At 34.1% G+C, this 19,323-nt stretch overlaps 1 protein-coding gene across 1 annotated transcript in view; it reads left to right on the forward strand.

Moving 5' to 3' along the window:
* Positions 1-19,076, forward strand: part of Asta-r1 (allatostatin A receptor 1) — a 38,919-nt gene extending 19,843 nt beyond the window's left edge. Inside the window, exon 6 of the mRNA XM_076765188.1 lies at positions 18,311-19,076. The gene's annotated coding sequence lies outside the window, so the exon portion shown is untranslated. The remainder of the gene's footprint in view (positions 1-18,310) is intronic.
* Positions 19,077-19,323: the final 247 nt, after the last annotated feature.

Genomic DNA, 19,323 nt, shown 5'->3' on the forward strand with positions numbered 1-19,323 from the left:
GTCGTAATTGATATATTTACAAAAATATTGTTTCGTTTAAATTATTATTCAGGATTATAAAATGGTATTAAAGCGACGCGTTGGAAATTATTCTGACGCATTTGTCTCTGTCACTTATTTCGACGTTTTTCGTTAATTCGCAGATTAATTTTTTCACGATAAAAACATAAACCTCTTATTGCGCGTCGCTCCGAAATGTCCGCGATATAAAAACGCTGATACGGAAAGTGCCACCTTAAAACGATTTATCGAACACACTTTCATACTATGAATACGTAATTTTCCTTTTTTTATTTCCGGGACCTAAATCGATTTCTTTCAACCCCCTGATACCACTGTATCCCATATATATTACCCGAGTCCAAAAGGCATGTAAAAAAAATGAAATACCATTGGGGTAGCAAGTATTCCCATTCCTTTATCAGAACTTATCAAATCTTTGTGATTGATCGTGTACGATGAGCAGAATGCGAAAACAGGCGTATCAGTCCTTATAGATGTTGGAGGGAACATTGCGGGATACCAGGTCAACCTCTGCAATCCTGCTTTTGAGTCCACGGGTAAGAGATAATAAGCCCTGGTGAAGAGGGATGAAACCGGAGGTAGAATGGTGCTAATTTTAGAAGTACTGTTTGCTGGGAACTTGGACTTTTTACGAAAAGATCACGAGAGAAAAAGAAGGCACCGATTCGCGCCTTATCTGTTTGTTGTTGCGGACCTTCTCGTTCAGAGAAAGTTTTTCGTCTCTTGCAGTTCGTTACGGCGTTGCTTCGTTGTTTCGATAACGTTTGCAAGCGAATATTCATTTAACCGCCCACTTCGCGGCTCTATAACATCGTTTAAATATTATCCCTGTAAATTATACACGAATTTCTACGAGTCTTGTGCCTTTAATCGCGATTAATCATAAATTCGTTATTAAGTTTTAAAAAGATAATTCCTATTGAAACGTGATGATACACGAATTTAACCGAGTGATAGACGTATTAAATGTTAATGGTTTTGCGAAGCAAATTATATGGTCGACATTTTCGTTCGCCCGGCGGTCATTTCGTACGAAATTGGACGCTTATAGGAGTCACATTTCGGATTTTCCTGAAATCGCGTGTTGTAGCCTTCGGCGATATTTAAATATCTCTCGAACGATTTTCCAAAATTTTGAGAATCGTTGCTGTTACAGCTGTAATATTTGGAAAGGTTTCTAGCTACTTGCAGTGAAATTAAATTTCCTCCATTTTTTTCTGCAATTGTTGAGCGCAAATTTCTCGGTAGTAAGATCGAATCAGCAAAATGTAATAACAACGCTTAATCGAAGTATAATTTTACGTTAATATCCAAAATTTTTCATATATTTATTAGTTAATAAAGAGCTGACTGAAAGTTTTCAACTTCGTTTTCGCTTTTAAGTGCTCTTCGTCGCTAGCAATTCCGCGAACTCGCGCTTAATCGCTGATATCGCTCGAATTATTTGCATTTCGGTGGTTTTAGCGACTGCTTACAAGCATTTCGCTAGATCAGGAAGTAGCCATTATTCTTTGATCTTCTTTCCTTGAGTAAAACATCTATCGAAGTCGTCGAGGGAAGATCAAGCAAAACAGAAAAAAATGGTGGAAAAGGAAGAGGAAATAAATAGACGCCTCGAGCAGCGACACGAAATCCTCGCCACTTTAATTTCTCTCGAGTTATTTCCATGATGATGGCTCCAACTCGATTTCCCTATTTATGAACTGCTACGTTCGCGTAATGCTGTGTTTGAAAATTGTTTAATTATAATGCATTTTTATGGTGGCACGTTGCCTTTTTTATGCTGGTCCTATTTGCAAATTGTTCAAAAGATTTCTTAAAACAATTGAAAATAAATTAAAACACTGTATTGACATATATTTTGAAAGGTTGTGTAAAATAGTTGTTCCTTCTCATTTAAAATTACTTTTAGGAGTAAAAATTATTTTTTTATTTACTGAATCTTTTTGTTGTTTGATTTTTCAAAGACTGTGGTACATTTTATACATTTTAAGTACGTTTTATTAATTTCCTTTCAACGCATTGAAATTTGTGAATGCCATCAAGTCTGTGAATTATTGCTCCATTCGAATTTCACGGGAAGTAAAATTGGTAGTGGTATCACATTGCACGCCATCGTTCGAGAAGTTTGTCCGTTATTTTTAGCTGCTTGGGGAAGATTTGTCACTGGAGGCGGAAAACAGTACGGATTTGGGATCGGGCTTAGCTACGCGACACCAAGAAAGAGATTCGTTCGTTGCCATGTCTCTCGTTCTTCGTTTTGGTCGCACGTAATACATACGCGGTATATTTAACTTCGCGTGATATCGCGTAAGTTCTCGGTTTGAAATGTCAGCTCCAATTAATAACGCTACAATTACACTGACACAATTTTAACGCGTTAGGAAACCTAAAAAAACTTAAAGGGCAGTCTGTTTCAAACGTGAACTTTCATTAATCACGCTGCAAATACATCCACAATTTTCTTTGAATAAATACGGTTTGGTTATTACTTTAGCAAGTTTTGAAACGTTCGTTTTTTTTGTTTCGAAAGTTCAAAAGACTCGCGAGTTTACGCAAAACCGTACAGATTTAGTGCAATCTCGTTCCGATCGTTAGCTTTGATTAATAGAATTGCAAATATACCGATACAATTTTCTAGCTTTAAATTACCTTCGTTTATTTACATTATCGAGTTAGGGAATATTCACTTCGTTTGTTTCTACGAGAGTTAAAAGACTTGGAGGGCAATGTAAAACCGTAAGGATTTAATATGTACTATCTTGCAATCATTTTAATCTTAAATTGCAAGCCGATTCCCTCATTTCTTCAAACGAGATTTAATAAAGATGAAAATGAAGTAAGGAAACGAAAGGATTCCTTAATCTGTTGAGTCCCGGTTCTCTCGAATAGAGACAGATTGTGAAATTTCTTTTAAAGCAAAGAATTTTTTGCTACCCACTGAGCGATTATTTGATCTGTCTTTAAACAAGGGCAAAGAAATTTATTAAGTCAATTTATTAACTTGTTTGGTACGTGTTCTATTTTAGGGCCATTCAGAAAAAACATTCCTTCACTGGCGATAAAATTTATTTGAATATCGTATAATTCTTAAAGCATGATTAACTAGTCTCGATATTATAAGACACACCTAATTCTAGGTGCTAGTTTCTTAGTTATACAACATGTAATAATTTAACAAAAATTTCTTTCCATTATAAAATTATTTTCTCTGTTTAATCAAATATTTTTTAATACAATCATCAGCCATTATAGATAGCAAAAATACTTTTAGATTCTCTCAATTCAGTTTTGTTTTCACGTTTCACCGGTACCCCGAAATGTCAACTTTTTGCGTTATCCATTATTGAGTTTTGACTAACTCAGACAACTGTGCCGTTTCTGCTCTCTCGAATAAACGACTAATTGTAAGTATCTCAGTTCCCTGTTGCTTCGTTCGTTGAATAATTTGGAAACTTTGAGAAATGCTGAATTTCAGTATGTGTTGGGACGAGTACAAATGCTGGAAGCTTGTTTGTATTTATCACATTCAGTTGTTCTGCTTTCCTAGTTAAGCAACGTGATATATATATTTCGAATTCAATAAGCAGAGAATTATAAATAAATCTACTATTCCGTTAATAACGATTATAAATTTATGGACGAAGTTCGTTTGAATTATTGTTTAGACAACGTAATTTTTATCAGTAGAAAATACAGAGCGCGATCTCGTGCGAATTGCACTTACGTTGCATTTGCTTCCGGGGATGCACTTTTCTTTTCCCCTGTCGCGTAGGTTACGGAGTCGCATAAATCATAAAAGAATCTAGGAAGTTTCATGCTCGCCTCTCTCTTTACATTCTTCGGTGCACCGAATTTATCGTCTACTCCTCGAAATAACTTTTCAGGTAACAAAACATTCAGACTCTACCCTTGTTCTTTATGGTCTCATTGCTTCGATGCTGTCATTGCGTGGCTCACCTCCAGCACGGATAAAAGTTTCACATCCGTTGTTTGAATACCTGTCTGGTCTATCGTTCGATAACCCAACGGTTCAACATGCTCTGCCTAGTCACGAAATTAAATATTTCCACGAGAATAATATATTTTAATTATTTTCGAATCTCTTACAGAATACTTTCGATGTTTCAATTGCATATACGGATCATTCACGGTTTCAAAATGCTTCATTAGATAATTTAAACCATAGTTAATCTTTTACTCAACAAACGGGACCAATACGCCTATAATAAATATTTTTAATAAGTGAATTACGCGAAGCTTAATATTTATTTCGCGATATAGTTGAAATTCTCGTTCATTGTTTTTTCTATAAACGGCGCCAAAGAAAGTAGCTTTTATACTTTGGTTACTATTATGAAGTTTTCGTGGTATTTACTTTTTTTAATTTACAATATTTTTCGTGGAACGAGTTTTCTAAAATTTTTCTCGATTCTAACACATTCCTTTCAAAGAGTCCGAACGAGGTCGCAATTGGACTCGTTTTAATCAAGGAAACCTCGCTATATTATTGACCGCATTTTTCACGAAGATACTATGGCAAATATAAAAATTTTCATTTTTATCAGCGAACGTGTCGCTCGATTTGTCGAGACGTCAATTGAAGACACATGAATAATAGTGGGAGGGGGGGATGACTCAATTTCATCCAGTCAGGGGAAACTGTTTCATATGGGGATTCAGTTGCAGGGAAGATAACGATCTTATTGCCTGGAAGTAATTACAGCCGTAATAAAATGTCTTCTTATAAAGCCATCTCGTTAAGATAATATTAAAGGGTATGTTCGTTGACGGATAATTGTCAGTCTCGAACAAGTCATCTTTATTTAACGCTTCGACTTGCACGTTTGTTAGAATGAAAACTATCCAAATAAATGGTTTTTATAAGGATGAAAATCTTTGCAGACGATTGAACAGTAAATATAAAAAATATACAGCGTTTTTATTATGTCAATTTATGGAACATCAACTTTGATAGATAGCTCTGTAATTAGACTGTCAAAATTTTCTTGCTTTAATTACGTTTCTTACATTAACGAGTTAGGAAACATTAATTGCGTTTGTTCCTACGAAATTTCGGAAGACATATATATTATAGTATTAAATATATATTAACTTGTTTCAAATAAGAATTAGAAACGCTGCAAGTAGAGAAATATAAAAATTTCAATTATTAACAGTTAATAAAATTTTATTCCGCGTCGTTCGTATCGAAGAAACGTAAACAATGGGGGAATTACTCCATTTCGTCCAATTGAGGAAAATTGCGTAATATAGGGATTCAGTTATGGGGAAGACAACGATCTTATGACCTGCAATTATAGCAGCAATAAAATCTTTTATTGTAAAAGCAACTTCTTGACAAAATATTGAAACATAAGCTATTTTCTTCAGTAACGTAATCCAGTTAATTATTCTTCACTTTTCTCTTATTTCATTAGTTTTTCATTACTCGTGACTTGTAGTGAATAAACTGAAATAAGGTTAAAGTGAACAATTGTGACAATTTTATTATAATTTCCTGTATAGAACACACGACAAAGTGAACGTTCGACATCATGGTAATTCATAGATAAGTTCAACTCTCGAAAGTAGGAAGTATGTTCTCACTCGTGTAATTTGTTAGTAACAAACATCGAAAGTACTGCAAGTTTAACGCCAGAACTCATTCCACTTTGCATTATTACTCAACCACACTTTATGTGTCATAGATGGTACGGTCGTAAGGCGTAAAGTCCCCACGAAAGTTGAAGAATGGAAGAGGATCTGCGTTTTGTTATTGCTTCTTTAAATTGCCGATAAAACTATACGATTTGGTCATTCGAGTTTTATGAGTTTCACGCTTTTGCCGAAATTACATCGCTAAACAGACAACGTACTTTAATCAAACCCGCATCCACCAGTGTGAAATGCGTCACTGATCGATATTGAGAACTCATAAAGAAAAGAGGAAAATGTAGCGAAATCGAACGTTCAACTTTAAAACGAATTGTGTTCTAATAGTGTCATTTTTCAGCTGTTCGTGCCACGAAAAGTGTCACGTTCTCCTCGTACGTTCTTGCGTGAAACGTGTGTTTAATTAGTGCTGTTGCAAACTAAAATTCAGCTCGCGAAAGGATTCAATTACGTTCACGTGGGATTCAATTCCATGTTCGTAATTCGATAATTGTAGTTTAAGTATTTTTTCATAACTGTTTGATTATAAATTTTCATTTCTATCGCAGTCAATCTGAATAGCTATATTAATGCACATGATTTATAATAAAAATATTGAATTCAAACTCTACATTCTAAAATTGAACACGACTTCTGCTCAAATAGTTGGGGAACGTGAATTTCGTTTGTTCTGAAATATTTAAAAATTTTCTTCCAAGAAACGAACTGAAAATGTGCATTAAACGACGTCTGGCAAAGGTATGAATTGTGCTGTTTTAATTAAAGAAATCCCTAGCATTTCTTGACCTCCTATTCCTACTAGAAAATTAATTAAGAAGGAAACGTACTTAGACTTATTTTACATCGAATGCTTAAAGTACCAATGTCAAACATAGATTCGCACGTAATATTCAATTTACGCAAATTGTATAACTAAAATAAAAAAAAGTGAACGTCAAGAAAATATGCATCAAATTAAAAATATATAAAACTGTTTAATTTTTATTAGAGTTTAAAACTAAACAACGAGCTATAAAATTCTTAATTCGGTAAAAGTTGCACATGTCATTTTATCTGGGCGATAAAAATTAAACTTTTATTTTATCCTTATTACTTCTGTCGACTTCGTGCAAGTACTTCGCGAAGTGTCGTGGAAAACTTGCAAATAAAAAATGAAAAAATGATATTACGTGTACAGGGTCCTAACGCTCGAAACTCTCGACGAAGCTCAAATACTATTTCTGTCCTCGTTCCTTTTGCATAGACTGAAATCGCAGAACGTGTCTTCCGTGCATCGTTTAATTTTTGCACCACCTCCGTAGACCTTTGTTAACTGAACCGTCGTAAAAAGAAATACATCATGATCGTCGGGTTAGGCCAAGCGTAGGAAACGCATTCCACGGAAATACTAAAGTTGAGTCTTCTAAAACAAACGTTTTACTTTTTATGGTTTATTTTTACTACGACCACGGAACATTTGCTGAATGCAACTGCAATAACAAACCGACGGTAACATCGCGTATGTTTCACTGCACACTTAGGCTCAAAACTAACATTCCTTCGTATTGTCCCGATTTTTACTTCAGATTGAAATTGCACGTTCGAGCAAACTTATCAAATTGTAAATTTAAGTATTTTTTCAAAGAAAATATCTGTTATATTTGCTAATTTGATAGGCTATCATGAAGAAATTTTATTTTGTTGACAGTGAAACTTATTTGTAATAAATACTGCTTGCAGAAACTTTAATTTAAAAAAAGATACTTTAAAATATTTGCAAAACGTACATGACATCTGCAAAATATAAAGAATTTAATGCTCAAAATAGGAAAGAAGTTTGATCGATTGATTATAGTTTGTAATGCAGCTAATTAGCTACGATGTCTCGACAGACTAATTATTCAAAGAGTGAAGGTTCCTTTAAATTACTTCAGACGAAGGAGGTTTACGTGACGTGCACAGTGATCTTTTAATAAGCGCAAGTAATCTTTCCTCGCGACATATTAGCAGACCAGCATAGTCGTATAATACCCAACAATGGATTAAATCCTTATCATGTCAGTGTTTCTCAAACTTCATTCTCCTATCTACTTTCCTGATAACGAAATACTCTTGATGGGTCCAATGAAATAAATACACTCGAGTAAATATACTAGAAGCGATGGAATTCATGTGACGTTTCTTAAAAATTAATATTTGGTAGTAATTTTCAATTCACAGATTCTTTTTCCCATGGGAAATAATTATGTATACAACGAATATTTTTTAGTAGATATTAATTTCTCTTTCAAAAGGATGAAACGACGCGTGGAATGTTTATTCATTTTCATTATGCATTTATGAGATACTTCTATTAATACACTTCTCTCATGGCTCTTTGACTGTCGTCGTTCGAGTGTGTTTCCTTTTGCTTTGTCGTCTTTTGCCTCGTTCATTTTCGTAGTGCTTTTACGGATTATGACTTCAGCTACTCCGTGCGCTTTTCATTGAAGCAGAACCGGAACTGCACCACAGATATTTAACTAATAATAACGTTTAGTGCGTATTACCGTGATCGTAAATTGCATCCTTCCTAGTTTACATTAAAGCGACTGAAACTTGTTACAGTAAATGTTAACTTATGAAATTTTAAATTATAATTATTATAAAATTCAAAATTTATTATATGATGTCTGCGACAATGCAGAATTTCAGGCACGATGATCTATCATCTTCTGCCATCGTCTTGAAAGCAATTGCATTCCTTTGCTAAAAAACTCTAGACATCCACGTTTAATATCGTCATTGTTGAATCACCTCTCGCCCAAAGAATGCGTCATTACTCGAAAAATGTGACCCGACGTCGTGACTGATAAACTCGGTGAATTGTAGTTTTAATCCTAAAGTTACAGTTTCGTTTCAATAATGGTTAAAAAATAGTACACTTTCATATATTTTACAAATAACTGCAACGCGTAACGAAAACCCAAACAACTGCGTGATATATTTTTGCAATCACCGCGGAAAAAGGTATTCTACAACGTATAATATTGCACTGTTTTGCATTAATTTCCTTTATTACCTTACTTTCATGAATATTCAATGCACAATGATCATAGCTAGTTCGAGTACAAATCGCATTGAATAGATATAAGCAACATTCTTATCGAAATACAAATTTCAAATAATGAGTAAAATATAAACGAGTTTCGGTGCGTTATTTGTTCAGCAAAAATTGCAATTTAAATTATGCAATCGAATTATGTACTGGGACGAACGAATGAAACCAATAAACTTTACGAATATAATCGATAGCTTGCAGCACACATTTTGTGTTTTTTGAGTAAAACAGATTTAAATGATACTTCAAAATTGAATAAATAAATCATTTTAACAAAAGGTGGATATACAGTTTTTTTTATTTCTACATTATTAAATACAGGGTATTCGGCCACCCCTGGGAAAAATTTTAATAGAGGATTCTAGAGGCCAAAATAAGATGAAAATCAAGAATACCAATTTGTTGATGGAGGCTTCGTTAAAAAGTTATTAACAATTAAATTCAAAAATTTCAAATCGTTCTGGAAAAATTATTTTCGGTGAATAGACGTACCCCCAAAATCTTGCGCATTCTCGAGAAAAAAATTCAGTGCGGTCGGAACTTTAAACGTTAATAACTGTTTAACGAAGCCTCCATCAACAAATTGGTGTTTTTGATTTTCGTCTTATTTTGGCCTCTAAAATCCCCCATTAAAATTTTTCCCAGGGGTGGCCGAACACCCTATTTATACAATTTATAAATGTATGAGGCGTACAGTTTCGTCCATCGTTCCAAAAGGAAGAGTACAAAAGGAAATTGAAACTTGCCATAACAGGATTCAGTTTTACGGGATCGTATACATTTTTATAAAAGTTTGAGTGAAGTGAAAACAGGGCTGAGCATATGGAAGATTGTACTCTAAGTATATTTTGCCTACACCGGTTTTATGTATACGTATAAATTCATCGGAGGAAATTGTGGAGGGTTCATGTGTACGCTTCGCGGAGCGCATAATTCGCGAGAATGGAACAACGATCAAGCCAACTTCTTTAAATATACGTGCATGTGTACGTGTTTACGCGTGAACTTAGCTTTCTCGAAATTGGCGAATATTTCTATTTTAACGCGAAATAATTACGGGGCTATTGAAATTAGTAATTAATAATTTCGTTTTGCGCGTAATATCGTGTCTTGTTATATTTTGTATTTATTTTGCGGCAAGCAGGAAACTAGATTCGCTAGAAGAAATTAATTAAACTACCCTACTACAAGTAAATTGGCCAGAGGTGCTCTCTTTGCTTTGTACTTTTACACGCGCAGGTATTTTTAATTATTCAAGCGTTTTCGAGTTTAAATTAAGTTATATTTATAAAGTCTATCAATAATATAACGCTCACCAGTACTTTTAATTAAAATGTGGAGAGATACTTTACTGACTACGTTGAGAGTTGTAAGGAATACAGTATTTAACGACTGATAGTTGCAAGAATTGTTTCTGATTTCGTTCTTTATAATTACTGCTTAATAGCTGCAGTCGTGAGAAGAATTGTTTCGGAAGTTCGCTTTAATAATTTAAATTGTTTGATATAATTGCATTATTCTGATGCAAATTTACTCCATTAGCGCTCTATATTAATTAATTTCAAGTTATGTATATGGAAGGGTAGTTACATTTACTGTTGGAACGACTATTTTCCAAGGTTTCTGATGTAAATCATTTTGGTATCGTGGTTCTGAATAGATTTCGAGTCTTTGGATAAATTGTAAATGTACTTTGTAAAATATAATACTGTCTACATCTAAAAATTATTGACTTTAAAACGTTATTGTACGCGTATGTATCAGGTCCAAAAGAATTAAAAAAAGATACGTAAAAATACAAATATATTTCACATGCAACAATATCATACACGTATAGTTCCACATTCGAGTGCTTTTATCAATTAATTTTGAAAACACGAGATAGCGCGCGTTTTAAAAGCATTCTTTTGTACTTTCATTAATTGGACCGTGTGCAGTATAAACGTTACGTAATTGAAGTTTCCTCGTTGTAAAGTGGAATGTCAAATTAAATGAAATACCGAGTTTTTTATTATCTAGGCGTCACGCGATGAAGTGAATTCTATTTTGTTTTCAACGCAATTTTTACTTTAAAGAACCTTTTGTTCGAAGATTAGTTCGAGGTATTTCGTGAAATACTTTTACTGACAAATGATTGACGGTACTGTTCTAGATAGATACAGAAATCTGGATTCTTTCGGATATTGAGTTCCCGTTGGATTTGATTTATCAGATTCCTTCGTCAAATGGTGCACGTGCTACGCGTTCCAGAAATCACAGGACGAACGTGCGAGATTTTCACATTAGGAAATGTGTTTGCTGTTTGATGGTGTTAACCATAACGAATCAATATTTCTTAACATATTCGAGCATTAATTTTGAATGAGAGAAACATAAAATTTATTTACGTAATTTCCCCAATTTTAACGTCACAAAAATATTGTGACACTCAATGTTGTGTTCGGTACATTCATTTCGATAAATCATTTCGATAAACCGCTTATTAGCAATGTATGTAAATATAAGCTGTATTTGTGTATACAATATATCCGGAGGACTCGTCAATGTTCGAAAACTCGTTTATGTCGAACGTATTAATAGTTCGAGTGGACTGTAAACACTAATGGTTCCTGTAATATTGAGCAATTAGTTACTTTTGAAAACATTAGTTATCTATAGTTTATTTTTTGCAATTCAGTTAGATTTATTTTTACAACACGCAGAAGGAAGTACCAAGGGCGAGAATATTGTTATTGCAAATTCAAGGACAACCAGTGTCACTGGATTGTACTCCCTTGCGAGCAGACCTTAATCAGGTCGATGCATTCTACAAAGATTGACGCAAACGGAAATTCAATTAACCATTCTCTTCTGATGTACCCGTTTCAGAGTATATTGATGTCAGCGTCGATGTTGGTTCGATTTTTAGTTCGAAGTTACTGTCTGTTTACTGTACCGTTCATACGATAAGGAAAACAAAGATGCGGCGATTCTTCCCATCCTTTACGATACGTATGACTTGCTGTAGATAGCGATTTCATGTGTAACTAGAACGTAATGATTGTATTCATGCGCACAAACACGGGGTTAAATTAAACGGGAACTCAAATTGGTTCGCGTTAACCTCTTGAGTTATAGCTTTAATTAATACGGTTCGCTCTTTATATGCACGCATTGTTAAGAAAATTAATTACCCACTTGCCATGCAATTTACAATTGTCTTTTTATTCACTATCAATTACACGATAATAGAATAGAAAGAAACTTTTTTCAACTGCGTTTATTTACTGATGGTAAATTATTTTTTTTTCTTTAAAAGAAGAATATATTCACTATTTGTCAACATTGCAAAAATAAATATTTGGGAGTAGTAAATTTTACATAAAAAGATCGAATAAACTGCTTTTGTATTTTCTTTAGTAAAGAAGTGATTATCGTCGAAATATTTTAGAATTTAGAAGAATTTCAATTAATATTTTAGTAGTATTTCAAAGAATACACACCTCAGTGAACCTTATCAAATCGTTTTCGAGTTGATCGCCTGGCATTAGGAATTAGAACGAGTACTCGTGGGACTGTTTGCCTCGGGGTTGTTTATGGTTACGGTGTTTCACAATAGCTGTATCTTTGTAATATTTTAGACTGTGAGATTCGAAATGTCGGAGGTGCATTTGCATTCTAGAAACATCGTTTTCGCTAAATGGAACGAACACGAGCTACTGTGAAAAGGAACTGAAATGGTTTCACATACATAGTCTCAAATTAGATGTAATTTACTCGCAGTAAAATTTATGTCACGATTTCGGGGGGAAAAGTTTCGACGCGATTGAAAGTGTATTAAAACGTAGAAAAATAATTCCGTAACTTTTCAAGTATGTAAATTTTCTGAAGTGCCCGCTATAATTTATTCGTTTAATTAAATAATTTTTATTGGTATCTCAGAAAATATTTTGTATTTTATTTCGCTAGTACGATGATTTATAATCTTTTAAAATTATATCTTTAATTATAGAATTATTCTGTTTCCAATAATGGTTCAAAAGAATCAAAACTATTCTGAAAATAAGCAAAACGTACAATGAAAATGTAAACAAATGCAAGATGTAGTTTAATAGTGATTGCACGAAAAACTTTTCAAGAATGAATTAATATTTTCATTTCAATAGATGGTTAAAAAATAAAAATGATTGAATACACATTTTATTCAAGAAGAATGTTATTTCTGTAGATATGATAGTATACAGAGACGTGTCGAAATGTGATTACATAATTTGTAGGGCATATGGAAACCATAGATTGATCAATATTGTGTTAAGTTTCCGAAACACGACCATATGACTAATAACTCACATATTCGGAGCATTACAACCGATGTCATTAGTTAGCATTGTTGCAAGCTTTCATGTACACCTTCGACCCTATGTAGACATAGCATTTATCTTCTGGTTGTCTATTATCAGCACTGCCAACCTATGTTGCTGTCACCCTCCATCAGCATCATATATCACATGAATTTAACTCATAGATGCGGTTTATAGGATAAAAGAGTTTACATTCGTTTCCATGAATTCTTTATCGAGAAATGATATGACAACTTATTTATCGTAAACGTAAGAGATAATTTCTACATAAAACATTAAATTTATGAACGTTGATCGCACATATTTTTATTCAAACTCGTCGTATTGGCAATTATATTAAAATGCAGTTTTTCTTTTCATTCAATATAAAGTGAAACGTGTCATTAGGAAATTTAATTACAAGCACTTTTCACAAAATTCTACCGTTTTCAACCGTCTCAGGAAAATAGTAGAACTTCGTTTTCCACGTTTTCAACGTCTTTGAATTTAGGAATATTTGTAGAAAAAAAACGTGGGAATGGCGTTACTTAAACGCACCGTGAATGATTGCTCGAATGTAACACTATCCTTAGTATCGATTCGTCTCGAGTTACTTTCAGTTGCCTCGTAATCGTCGTATGATTTTATCCATGAAAGCATCTTTAGTTAAGGTAAACAGAACTGGTCGAAAGGAAACGCAACGTGGCGGCCGTGCACGTAGAAATAGTAAACGAATTCATATGGAATTAACGCAAAATGGGAAAAGCAGAGTGACGCTTAATGGAAAGAGCTTGTACACAGCTTGAGCATGGAATGAGTTATTGGTGTTACCTAAAAATAGAGTAGACGTTTCCCTTGCTTCTGTCGTCGCTCTCGGTAGAATTAGTTCGATCCATCGGTTTAATTTTTTCTGTTTAAATTACGGATTCGCCTTTGTCTTCCTGATATATTTTCTCGTCGTTTTTCTTCGTCACAATTTACGTCGAGGGACGAAGAAAACCAGTAATTATTTTGTAACAAATTTATTTTTTGATCTCGGGAACTAATTGGCGAAACCTACCTGTACAAATGGATACAAAATTGGAAAGTAATTAGCAAAAGAGAAGAGTATGCGAAAATTAAAAATATTTTAAAAGCCACGATTGCTATTTCGATCGAACAAATTATTCAGCAAAATGCGAAATTTAACTATTTCTCGTGTTAGGTTGCAAACAAATAATATAAAAGGCGATAAGACTTGGAGCCAACTTGCAGAGATTATTTTAAGGCTGCTTATTGTAAACGCTGCTCAGAACTAATTATCGTTTCAATGTAGAGCGGTATTAAATTCTGTACTAGTTATATGTTGTGCAAGTACAGATAACGGTCGAACTACTTGATCGCTTTAATTACAACCCCTCAATTTACCCGTGAAATATTTGCTCGAACATCATCGTGTATCAACAGGAGATCGTGTTTCCGAAACGGATCTCCAGACTCCGTTACCTCAAACGGTTTATCGTGCGTTTGATGAAAACTAATTTAACAGTTAAATATGCTCTGGCGGTTATTTTTTTAGTCGCGAAGCGATCGATTAAGGACCCATTCCTGCCAAGCATCGAGTAATTACACCATCTTGGAAACACGCAAAATAATCGTAATTATTTTGAAATTAAAAGCTCACCCTAAATATTAAAAAACTCTAATTATAGTATCAATGGACCATACTACTAACAGTACATAGACTTTTATGTTGTTTGTACCACGTAATAAATATTTCTCATTTACTCAAAGAAAAATAATTTTACTCGACTTGTGCCTATCGGAATTTAAAAATTAAGAATTCTATATTATTTACGTATAATAATATTTTTAAAAAACGTTTTCGAAATGAGGTGAGGGGGGCAATAGTGATTCTTAAATATACGTACACTGAAAAATAATTTTAATTTATAGACTAGCTTTCCAGGGTGCATTTTATGAAAATGTACTATAATTTCACCCCGCTTCCCTGATGTTACTCCAAAGAGTAGGATATTTTTAAAAAGAACGTAAGAAGTTTATCGATTTGTTTTTGCCTCCAAATCGGGTGGACCTCTTAATCGAAAGATATTTACATCGTAGACGCGCAAACGTTATCCGACCGAAATTTCGCGATGTTTCCACCGTTATAGTTCTGGGTTAGGAGGCTTACCAAAGTAGGCCATGCCGTGAAACCGGCGGAAAACTTCACTCGACGAGTAAGAGAGGGCTGTGCTACACGCACACAAACACACTCTCCCTTTCTTTTCGTGTCTGTCGACGTCGTATCCTTGCCACCACACTTTTCGATTCTTTTGTTTCTCTCCCTTAGGTGGTTATCTTTCTTGCACTTTCCCGTCATCGATCTGTGTACCCATCATCGAGTCTGCCCACTTTTACCCGACACTTGCGGCCTATGTACTTTCGTAATACGCCGTGCGAGATGGCCGCTTAAAAATTTCAATCGCTCGTCGCCCCTCGTTAAAATCCAACGGGCTGGTTATTTTTAGTCGCGCCAGGCCCGTTCGAATTATTTCAGAGCGACTGGAAGCAATAATAGTCCGAAATAGACGCGCTGTCTTATTTTCAAACGATGAAAATTTATATGTTTGTACTTAAAACCACTTCACAAACGAGGAATTTCACCGATATCTCGTAAAATTCATGGAATAATTTTATTAATAAGATTTTCGTTGACGCATGTTCGATTGGATTTAAATTTTTGCTAATGTAATGACACTGTATAATAAAATGTTCGAAATTGATAGAGTGAGAATAAAGTTTTCTAAAAGAATGTCATCGGACGACGAGTTTGATAAAACTTTGCACAAATGTTCATTAATGGAGCCTTTTGACGTTAATGTCAGGCGTTGACTCGAGAGATTTGCTTTCAAGAGTTGCTGACAAGGGTAGAACTCTTTAGTGGACGCAGTATTGAGAATAAGGGTTCTTTCACACGAACACGCAGGATCCGACCTCACGAGTAACGAGGCAACTTTTAGTACAAAGACTCTTCTTCTTGCTTATGTGAAAGAGCTCTGATTCTTCATACATTAGAAATAAGAACATTAGAAATAAGGGAGAAACCATTCCCTATATGGTTTCGGTAAATCAAGAAAACTGGTACAGTAGTGTTTCGATTATCCGGCACTCGGTTATCCGAATAACTATAATAGAAGATGGAAAAATTTTTTGGCAAAATTAAAAAATTTGAAATCATTCTGGAAAAAATATTTTCAGTTTAAGGGGTCAATTACAATCATTTTTGGCCATTACACATATCCCCGAAATCCTACTCTGTTTCGAGAAAAAAATTTAAGTAGGCGCCTAAATGATTTGGCGAAAAAAAATTTTTTCCAATCATTCCAAAAAAATTATTTTCCATTGCAGGGGTCAATTACAATCATTTTTGGTCATTATAGATACCCCCGAAATCTTACGCACTTTCGAGAAAAAAATTCATTACCGAAAATATAATGTCTGACCATACCGTTGATATGTTTCCCTGAAATTTCATGCGTATCTTTAAAACATCATAACTCCTGAACGGATTGGACGATTTTAATGTTTCAAACGACAAATAATGCGTATTTTAGTGAAGAATAAGTAGAAATTCCAAGAATATTCGAAAATTTGTTCCTTGACCCTCAAAACTGAGAAAAACCCCATAAAAGTGGTCCAATTTTCAAACGTCCATAACTCCTACAATATTCAATGGATCTCATTGAAATTTAGTATGGAACTAGAGCTCATGGATACCTACAAAAAAGTGTTCAACAACTTTTCCGTACAGCGTCAAATAAATTGTTTAAAAATGAAAAACGAATTATTAAGAAAAATCGACAGGGGGTCGATTTTTCCGTGAAAAAAATTTTTTCAAATCGTTCTAAAAAAATTATTTTTGTTTGCAGGGGTCAATTACAATCATTTTTGGTAAATAGACGAAACCTCGATATCGTACGCACTTTCGAGAAAAAAATTCTTTTTCACAAATATAATGTGTGGCCAGAAATCTGTGATTATATTCCTCGTTTTTATCACTTCATGTGTAGATATAGTCCAATTACCCGGCATATAAAATTTTAATGGGAGATTTTAGATGCCAGAATAAGACAAAAATCAAGAATACCAATTTGTTGATTGAGACTTCGTTAAAAAATTATTAACGTTTAAAATTCCGCCTATAGTAGTGGTTTTCACTCAGTGGATTGTAATTCGTGTTCTCTGCTCAGCTAATACTGGACAAAATGATTATATATGGATTGTTACGAAACGTGCATAACCATATATGAATAGATATGAATGAGATTCACGTTAGATACGGGTAAAGCGATTTTGGATGAGATCGTCGGGCGAGAGGATTTAATCTCATATATTATAGATATGTCACGGTTTATCGTCGTTTACATTGGTCCTACTAAATATTGTTTGCAAGTCGCATTAATCATCATTTTTGTTCTTGTTCCAATTGGAGTATCTGATAAATTATTTATCGTAAAATTATCTGTAAAGTAGCGATTAATGCTTTCAATATTGATATTTTGTTTAGTGTTACTTTTATTCACAGTTGTGCGATTTGTAGCCACGTTTATTTATGTTGAAATTTCAAACAGCTTTCGCACACAAGAGTCACTGAAGTTGCTGACTCTTTATTTCGTTTGTGCTTTTCCCGAGCGTAGAGTTGCAAGAATTGTATGCATTGTTTTCAATTCTCTTTTTACCCCCGGGGAAACATAAAAGCAGTACACTAGATTAATTTTTACTTTGTCGTATAACAGAGAACATTTCATGGAGGTCGTGTGTAATGGTGGTTTTTTAATTGTTGTGACACTGGCTTTCATTTAAAAAGTTCAAATATATCATAACGTTTCATTGCTTACTCGTTTGGTCGTTTAATTCTTTTCGATGGAAACTGTAATCGAGTTATACGCGTAAATTGTATATTTCGTAAAATTGCAATCGAATAATTGAATTTTTTATCGCCTTTCACCATCTTCACGTATCGGCGTATTGACATATCGACATATCGACGAAACTAAATTGTTTTTTTAAAAATTAGACCACCCTCGAGAATTATTTAATGGAAAAGTAGAATCCGTACAGTTAACCTGATATCATGAATTTCGTTGAGTATCGTATAAGAATGTTTATAGAAATTTAGTCGTTTGTTATCTTACACTGTGCATTAGCTTTTATATTTTTACTGTTTCAGGTTAAGAATTCGATGGCTAATACGTCCAGTTAAACACGCCGGGCTAATTGTTATAAATTAATGGATATCTTCGATTTTCGACGTCAGACGAGAGAATTGTGGAATTTCGATCGTGCTCCTATCGTCGAAGTGTAATAATCGTTTAACGAAACAGTCATAACAAACAGTGACGCGCGTTGAATCTTTTTAATTAGCGAACGCGAATGGTAATTAATTCGAGCCTGGCATCGCTCGATTTTTATCGTGCTACACGAATCGAAAGAGAGTCGAGCGTTTTCGGTCGCGTGCGAGGGTGAAATTTTATACAGCCATAAACTGCGCAGGACTCACGCTTGCATCGTGAAGAGAGCCGTGTACATAACGCTTGTAAGGTAACGAAACATAAATAAATAATAAAAATGTAAGTAAATAGATTAAAGTGTGGTTACTAATCTAGACATAGAAACGAGCAACAGGAGCTTGTTGTTTGTTCAGCGACTGTAAAAAAACAAAACGAAAGAGCTTATTACGGCCGATCGACAACCTTAATGTTTAAACTATAAGTTCGTCACCGTGTAATTTCGAAAGAACGCTGGAAATTCGAGGATTATGGCAGATGAGCCCCTGCCCAGTCCGTGAAAATGATTTCTTTTACGATATTAAAGTTTGTTTTCCAGTGCATTCGTCGTAGGAATAAGATTCTAAAGTTTAAGAAAACTCGAGATTCCTTGGAAAAATTGTCTGAATGCAAACTGTAAAGTACGTATATCAATAAAGACGCTAATGTAATTATTGCTTTTCCATTTCCTCCTTTACAGTTATTCGTATTCAGGCTAGGGGAAAATTTTATTTCAAACGAAAGCGAGAAATGACTGAAATATCGAATCATTTTGTTTTTATTTATTCGACGTCGCGTCAGCTTGAAAGCTCTTAGCAACCACTCTTTATCAAATAATCAATCACATATAATTATTTGCTTACATTCGACGTTATAGATAATAATATTTAAATTTTTCAAATCATTTGAAATTATT

The sequence above is a fragment of the Colletes latitarsis genome, chromosome 5, assembly GCF_051014445.1.
Source record: "Colletes latitarsis isolate SP2378_abdomen chromosome 5, iyColLati1, whole genome shotgun sequence".
NCBI lineage: Eukaryota > Metazoa > Arthropoda > Insecta > Hymenoptera > Colletidae > Colletes > Colletes latitarsis.